We start from the raw sequence: 8,341 nt of genomic DNA on the forward strand, positions 1-8,341 counted from the left end.
GCCTAATGCTGGGTAGACCTGTTGCCCTCGGCCGGCCTTTGTACCTGACGGCCGAATGCTGGGTAGACCTGTTGCCCTCTGCCGGCCGGCCTAATGCTGGGTAGACCTGTTGCCCTCGGCCGGCCTTTGGATGTGGCGGCCTAATGCTGGGTAGACCTGTTGCCCTCGGCCGGCCTTTGGACGTGGCGGCCTAATGCTGGGTAGACCTGTTGCCCTCGGCCGGCCTTTGGACGTGGCGGCCTAATGCTGGGTAGACCTGTTGCCCTCGGCCGGCCTTTGTACCTGACGGCCGAATGCTGGGTAGACCTGTTGCCCTCGGCCGGCCGGCCTAATGCTGGGTAGACCTGTTGCCCTCGGCCGGCCTTTGGACGTGGCGGCCTAATGCTGGGTAGACCTGTTGCCCTCGGCCGGCCTTTGGACGTGGCGGCCGAATGCTGGGTAGACCTGTTGCCCTCTGCCGGCCGGCCTAATGCTGGGTAGACCTGTTGCCCTCGGCCGGCCTTTGGATGTGGCGGCCTAATGCTGGGTAGACCTGTTGCCCTCGGCCGGCCTTTGGACGTGGCGGCCTAATGCTGGGTAGACCTGTTGCCCTCGGCCGGCCTTTGGACGTGGCGGCCTAATGCTGGGTAGACCTGTTGCCCTCGGCCGGCCTTTGTACCTGACGGCCGAATGCTGGGTAGACCTGTTGCCCTCGGCCGGCCGGCCTAATGCTGGGTAGACCTGTTGCCCTCGGCCGGCCTTTGGACGTGGCGGCCTAATGCTGGGTAGACCTGTTGCCCTCGGCCGGCCTTTGGACGTGGCGGCCTAATGCTGGGTAGACCTGTTGCCCTCGGCCGGCCTTTGGACGTGGCGGCCGAATGCTGGGTAGACCTGTTGCCCTCGGCCGGCCTTTGTACCTGACGGCCGAATGCTGGGTAGACCTGTTGCCCTCGGCCGGCCTTTGGACGTGGCGGCCTAATGCTGGGTAGACCTGTTGCCCTCGGCCGGCAGTGTTACCGGCCGGCCTAATGCTGGGTAGACCTGTTGCCCTCGGCCGGCCTTTGTACCTGACGGCCGAATGCTGGGTAGACCTGTTGCCCTCTGCCGGCCGGCCTAATGCTGGTTAGACCTGTTGCCCTCGGCCGGCCTTTGGACGTGGCGGCCTAATGCTGGGTAGACCTGTTGCCCTCGGCCGGCAGTGTTACCGGCCGGCCTAATGCTGGGTAGACCTGTTGCCCTCGGCCGGCCTTTGTACCTGACGGCCGAATGCTGGGTAGACCTGTTGCCCTCGGCCGGCCTTTGTACGTGGCAGCCTAATGCTGGGTAGACCTGTTGCCCTCGGCCGGCCTTTGTACCTGACGGCCGAATGCTGGGTAGACCTGTTGCCCTCGGCCGGCCTTTGGACGTGGCGGCCGAATGCTGGGTAGACCTGTTGCCCTCGGCCGGCCTTTGGACGTGGCGGCCGAATGCTGGGTAGACCTGTTGCCCTCGGCCGGCCTTTGGACGTGGCGGCCGAATGCTGGGTAGACCTGTTGCCCTCGGCCGGCCTTTGGACGTGGCGGCCGAATGCTGGGTAGACCTGTTGCCCTCGGCCGGCCTTTGGACGTGGCGGCCGAATGCTGGGTAGACCTGTTGCCCTCGGCCGGCCTTTGGACGTGGCGGCCTAATGCTGGGTAGACCTGTTGCCCTCGGCCGGCCTTTGGACGTGGCGGCCTAATGCTGGGTAGACCTGTTGCCCTCGGCCGGCAGTGTTACCGGCCGGCCTAATGCTGGGTAGACCTGTTGCCCTCGGCCCGCCGTGTTACCGGCCAGCCGAATGCTGGGTAGACCTGTTGCCCTCGGCCGGCAGTGTTACCTGACGGCCGAATGCTGGGTAGACCTGTTGCCCTCTGCCGGCCGTCTTTCCGGCTGGCCTAATGCTGGGTAGACCTGTTGCCCTCGGCCGGCCCTGGTACCGGCCGGCATAATGCTGGGTAGACCTGTTGCCCTCGGCCGGTCTTTGTCTCTGGCCGCCCGCGGCGTGGTAGTCCTGTTACCGTCGGCCGGCCTTGCAGCCCGGCCGCCGCGCGATGGCGCCCCGTCTCTTCCATCGGACGCGCGGCCCCCTTGTCGTCTCTGCAGCGGCGAGCACGCCTTCGGCGGTCGGCCTGCACGTCCGGCATGACCGCGGGCACTGGCAGCCCAGCAGGCAGCCCTGCTCTCGCGTCTTCTTCCCCCCGGCGAAAGGCGGGGCGTGAAGGCGGGCGACTTTCGGTCCCAGCCGTGCCCAGGTGTCCCTGCCGGCTCCGTGCGCCAGCATCCACTGGCGAGCTCCGCCGGCCTCTTCCCCAGCCGCGGCCCCTGTCCGCTCCGCCGTCATGGTGCCGGCACCCCACTTCCCCAAGCGCTCCCCGACAGGAGCAGGCAGCGTTGTCGCGCCCCCTCCCCGTGCTCGAATGGACCGCGGCCCTGCTCCGGGCTTCATTTCTGCAGCGCGCTCGCTCGCTCGCTCGCTCGCGCGCTCCCTCCCTCCCCCCCCCCTCCCCCCTCCCCCCGGCCGCCCACCCGCCGCGCTGCCGCCCTGCCGCAGGCTTGAGCGGCGCCGGGGCGGAGGAGGAAGGAACGCCACCAAAGCAAAAGGCTCCGAGAAAGCTGAACAGAGAGCTTCTTTGACCAGGGACAGACGGCGCCAATCATCCCGCCGCCATCCCTGCTTGTGCACCAGGCTCTCCGCCTGCCGACCTCGGCATCAGCCTCCCGCCGCCGCCGTGTAAACTGCCCGGTGGGACCGTGGGCGGGGGCAGGAAGAGGCTGAAAGTGCTGCCAGGGAGGCTGATGGCGGAGGGCGGGGTCGCCCCCAACCGACAATGGGCAGGGCCCGAGGCAGTCTGAAAGCGCTGCCAGGGAGGCTGATGGCGGAGGGCGGGGTCGCCCCCAACCGACAATGGGCAGGGCACGAGACCGTCTGAAAGCGCTGCCAGGGAGGCTGAGGGCGGGGGGCGGGGCGCCCCCAACCGACAATGGGCAGGGCCCGAGGCAGTCTGAAAGCGCTGCCAGGGAGGCTGAGGGCGGGGGGCGGGGCGCCCCCAGCCGACAATGGGCAGGGGCCCGAGAGAGTCTGAAAGCGCTGCCAGGGAGGCTGACGGCGGGGGGCAGGGCGCCCCCAGCCGACAATGGGCAGGGGCGGGGAAAGTCTGAAAGCGCTGCATGGGAGGTTGATGGCGGAGGGCGGGCTCGCCCCCAGCGTTAATGGGTGGCTGCGGAAGACGGGGCAGGGACAGGGAGAGGGCAGGCGGCTTCGTGCCGGCCCCGGGCGCCTCGACAGCGAGCCCTCACGGCCCCCCAAACCCGCGCCGAGGCCCCAAGAGCTCTGCAGACCTTCCGCGGAAGAACCGGCCCGAAAGCGGCCACCCGCTTGCCGACGGCGGCGCCGGTCGCCTCGATGCAGCCGCCTCCGTGGGGCGGGAAGGGGCAGGGCGAGTTGTGCCAGGGCGCGGCGGCTTTGGGCCGAGTTTCGCTGCACGTACGTGCTTCCCCTGGCTGTGCTGCGGCCCGTGAGGTTCTGTTTTGTGGGGGGGGGGGGCTCTGTAGGTAGGGTCTCTGGGGGACGGGGGAGGAGGCGTGGGGTAGGGAGGACGCCGTTTGGGGGGGTCAGTGTGTCAGCAGGGCGAGAACCGGGCACAGGCCCTCCGTCAGCTCGGCTGTGGGCCCAAAGGGATCACAAATAAGATTTGGCAAGAGTTTTGTTTTCCGGAAAAGATTTTCTTTCCGAGTAAATAGAAGAGGCAATCATTCAAAAAAGGCAAAGAGGAAATGAAACAAATCAAATCAAATCAAAACAAAACAAAACAAAACAAAACAAAACGAAATAAAATAAAATAATAAAATGAAATGAAAAGAAATGAAATGAAATGATGAAATAAAATGTTGTCGAAAATATGTCTTGGTCTTGAAATCGATTCTGCCGGGCGGGGCAAGGCTGCTGGAGCACTTGGGCTCCGGAGCGTTAAGAGGCTGTGGGGTTTCCCCGGCTCCGAGATGGTACAAGGATGCCTCGTCTACCCGGATCCGCGAAACGTGGCCCGTCCCGCGGCGGCCAGGTCGACGCGGCTCCGGGGCCGGTGGCGTGGGACCGCCGTCGCCGGCGAAGGCGCAGCGGCGGCGGCCGTGGCCGCGACGACCAGGTCTACACGACTCCGGGAAACTTGGCCGGTCCCGCGGCGGCCAGGTCTACTGGGCTCCGGGATGGGCGGCCGCCGTGGCCGCGGCGACCAGGTCTACCCGCCTCCGGGACCGGCGGCGTGGGTCCGCCGTCGAGGGCGAGGGCGCTGCGACGGCCGCGGCGACCGGGTCTACCTAGCTCCGGTGCGACCCGGGCTGCGTGCAGCATGGCGAAGGTAGACCTGTGGTCCGCATCACGGCGTGGGCAGACCTGGTGTCCGCAGCATGGAGCGGGTAGACATGTTGTCCGCCGCATGGAGTGGGTAGACCTGTTGTCCGCGTAATGGAGTAGTTAGACCTGGTGTCCGCAGCTTGGAGTGGGTAGACCTGTTGCCCGCAGCAAGCCGTGGGTAGACCTGTTGTCCGCAGCAAGCCGTGGGTAGACCTGGTGTCCGCAGCATGCCCTGGGTAGACCTGGTGTCCGCAGCTTGGTAGACCTGTTGCCCGTTTCATGGCTGGGTAGACCTGGTGTCCGCAGCAAGCCGTGGGTAGACCTGGTGTCCGCAGCTTGGTAGACCTGTTGCCCGATTCATGGCTGGGTAGACCTGTTGTCCGCAGCATTGAGTTGGTAGACCTGGTGTCCGCAGCATGCCCTGGGTAGACCTGGTGTCCGCAGCTTGGTAGACCTGTTGCCCGTTTCATGGCTGGGTAGACCTGTTGTCCGCAGCATTGAGTTGGTAGACCTGGTGTCCGCAGCATGCCCTGGGTAGACCTGGTGTCCGCAGCTTGGTAGACCTGTTGCCCGTTTCATGGCTGGGTAGACCTGGTGTCCGCAGCAAGCCGTGAGTAGACCTGTTGCCCGTTTCATGGCTGGGTAGACCTGGTGTCCGCAGCATGACCTGGGTAGACCTGGTGTCCGCAGCTTGGTAGACCTGTTGCCCGTTTCATGGCTGGGTAGACCTGGTGTCCGCAGCAAGCCGTGGGTAGACCTGGTGTCCGGAGCTTGGTAGACCTGTTGCCCGATTCATGCCTGGGTAGACCTGTTGTCCGCAGCATTGAGTGGGTAGACCTGGTGTCCGCAGCATGCCCTGGGTAGACCTGGTGTCCGCAGCTTGGTAGACCTGTTGCCCGTTTCATAGCTGGGTAGACCTGGTGTCCGCAGCTTGGTAGACCTGTTGCCCGTTTCATGGCTGGGTAGACCTGGTGTCCGCAGCAAGCCGTGAGTAGACCTGTTGCCCGTTTCATGGCTGGGTAGACCTGGTGTCCGCAGCATGCCCTGGGTAGACCTGGTGTCCGCAGCTTGGTAGACCTGTTGCCCGTTTCATGGCTGGGTAGACCTGTTGTCCGCAGCAAGCCGTGAGTAGACCTGTTGCCCGTTTCATGGCTGGGTAGACCTGTTGTCCGCAGCATGCCCTGGGTAGACCTGGTGTCCGCAGCTTGGTAGACCTGTTGCCCGTTTCATGGCTGGGTAGACCTGGTGTCCGCAGCAAGCCGTGGGTAGACCTGCTGCCCGTTTCATGGCTGGGTAGACCTGGTGTCCGCAGCAAGCCGTGGGTAGACCTGGTGTCCGCAGCTTGGTAGACCTGTTGCCCGTTTCATGGCTGGGTAGACCTGTTGTCCGCAGCATTGAGTTGGTAGACATGGTGTCCGCTACATACCCTGGGTAGACCTGGTGTCCGCAGCTTGGTAGACCTGTTGCCCGTTTCATGGCTGGGTAGACCTGGTGTCCGCAGCATTGAGATGGTAGACCTGTTGCCCGTTTCATGGCTGGGTAGACCTGTTGTCCGCAGCTTGGTAGACCTGTTGCCCGATTCATGGCTGGGTAGACCTGGTGTCCGCAGCAAGCCGTGAGTAGACCTGTTGCCCGTTTCATGGCTGGGTAGACCTGGTGTCCGCAGCATGCCCTGGGTAGACCTGTTGTCCGCAGCTTGGTAGACCTGTTGCCCGTTTCATGGCTGGGTAGACCTGGTGTCCGCAGCAAGCCGTGAGTAGACCTGTTGCCCGTTTCATGGCTGGGTAGACCTGTTGTCCGCAGCATGCCCTGGGTAGACCTGGTGTCCGCAGCTTGGTAGACCTGTTGCCCGTTTCATGGCTGGGTAGACCTGGTGTCCGCAGCAAGCCGTGGGTAGACCTGGTGTCCGCAGCTTGGTAGACCTGTTGCCCGTTTCATGGCTGGGTAGACCTGTTGTCCGCAGCATTGAGTTGGTAGACCTGTTGCCCGTTTCATGGCTGGGTAGACCTGGTGTCCGCAGCTTGGTAGACCTGTTGCCCGTTTCATGGCTGGGTAGACCTGGTGTCCGCAGCAAGCCGTGGGTAGACCTGGTGTCCGGAGCTTGGTAGACCTGTTGCCCGATTCATGCCTGGGTAGACCTGTTGTCCGCAGCAAGCCGTGGGTAGACCTGGTGTCCGCAGCATGCCCTGGGTAGACCTGGTGTCCGCAGCTTGGTAGACCTGTTGCCCGATTCATGCCTGGGTAGACCTGTTGTCCGCAGCATTGAGTGGGTAGACCTGGTGTCCGCAGCATGCCCTGGGTAGACCTGGTGTCCGCAGCTTGGTAGACCTGTTGCCCGTTTCATGGCTGGGTAGACCTGTTGTCCGCAGCAAGCCGTGAGTAGACCTGTTGCCCGTTTCATGGCTGGGTAGACCTGGTGTCCGCAGCAAGCCGTGGGTAGACCTGGTGTCCGCAGCTTGGTAGACCTGTTGCCCGATTCATGGCTGGGTAGACCTGTTGTCCGCAGCATTGAGTTGGTAGACCTGGTGTCCGCAGCATGCCCTGGGTAGACCTGGTGTCCGCAGCTTGGTAGACCTGTTGCCCGTTTCATGGCTGGGTAGACCTGTTGTCCGCAGCATTGAGTTGGTAGACCTGTTGTCCGCAGCAAGCCGTGGGTAGACCTGGTGTCCGCAGCTTGGTAGACCTGTTGCCCGTTTCATGGCTGGGTAGACCTGGTGTCCGCAGCAAGCCGTGAGTAGACCTGTTGCCCGTTTCATGGCTGGGTAGACCTGGTGTCCGCAGCATGACCTGGGTAGACCTGGTGTCCGCAGCTTGGTAGACCTGTTGCCCGTTTCATGGCTGGGTAGACCTGGTGTCCGCAGCAAGCCGTGGGTAGACCTGGTGTCCGGAGCTTGGTAGACCTGTTGCCCGATTCATGCCTGGGTAGACCTGTTGTCCGCAGCATTGAGTGGGTAGACCTGGTGTCCGCAGCATGCCCTGGGTAGACCTGGTGTCCGCAGCTTGGTAGACCTGTTGCCCGTTTCATAGCTGGGTAGACCTGGTGTCCGCAGCTTGGTAGACCTGTTGCCCGTTTCATGGCTGGGTAGACCTGGTGTCCGCAGCAAGCCGTGAGTAGACCTGTTGCCCGTTTCATGGCTGGGTAGACCTGGTGTCCGCAGCATGCCCTGGGTAGACCTGGTGTCCGCAGCTTGGTAGACCTGTTGCCCGTTTCATGGCTGGGTAGACCTGTTGTCCGCAGCAAGCCGTGAGTAGACCTGTTGCCCGTTTCATGGCTGGGTAGACCTGTTGTCCGCAGCATGCCCTGGGTAGACCTGGTGTCCGCAGCTTGGTAGACCTGTTGCCCGTTTCATGGCTGGGTAGACCTGGTGTCCGCAGCAAGCCGTGGGTAGACCTGCTGCCCGTTTCATGGCTGGGTAGACCTGGTGTCCGAAGCAAGCCGTGGGTAGACCTGGTGTCCGCAGCTTGGTAGACCTGTTGCCCGTTTCATGGCTGGGTAGACCTGTTGTCCGCAGCATTGAGTTGGTAGACCTGGTGTCCGCTACATACCCTGGGTAGACCTGGTGTCCGCAGCTTGGTAGACCTGTTGCCCGTTTCATGGCTGGGTAGACCTGGTGTCCGCAGCATTGAGATGGTAGACCTGTTGCCCGTTTCATGGCTGGGTAGACCTGTTGTCCGCAGCTTGGTAGACCTGTTGCCCGATTCATGGCTGGGTAGACCTGGTGTCCGCAGCAAGCCGTGAGTAGACCTGTTGCCCGTTTCATGGCTGGGTAGACCTGGTGTCCGCAGCATGCCCTGGGTAGACCTGTTGTCCGCAGCTTGGTAGACCTGTTGCCCGTTTCATGGCTGGGTAGACCTGGTGTCCGCAGCAAGCCGTGAGTAGACCTGTTGCCCGTTTCATGGCTGGGTAGACCTGTTGTCCGCAGCATGCCCTGGGTAGACCTGGTGTCCGCAGCTTGGTAGACCTGTTGCCCGTTTCATGGCTGGGTAGAC

This window comes from Sturnus vulgaris, unplaced genomic scaffold, assembly GCF_052056855.1.
Source record: "Sturnus vulgaris isolate bStuVul1 unplaced genomic scaffold, bStuVul1.hap1 Scaffold_156, whole genome shotgun sequence".
NCBI classification, from domain to species: Eukaryota; Metazoa; Chordata; class Aves; order Passeriformes; family Sturnidae; genus Sturnus; species Sturnus vulgaris.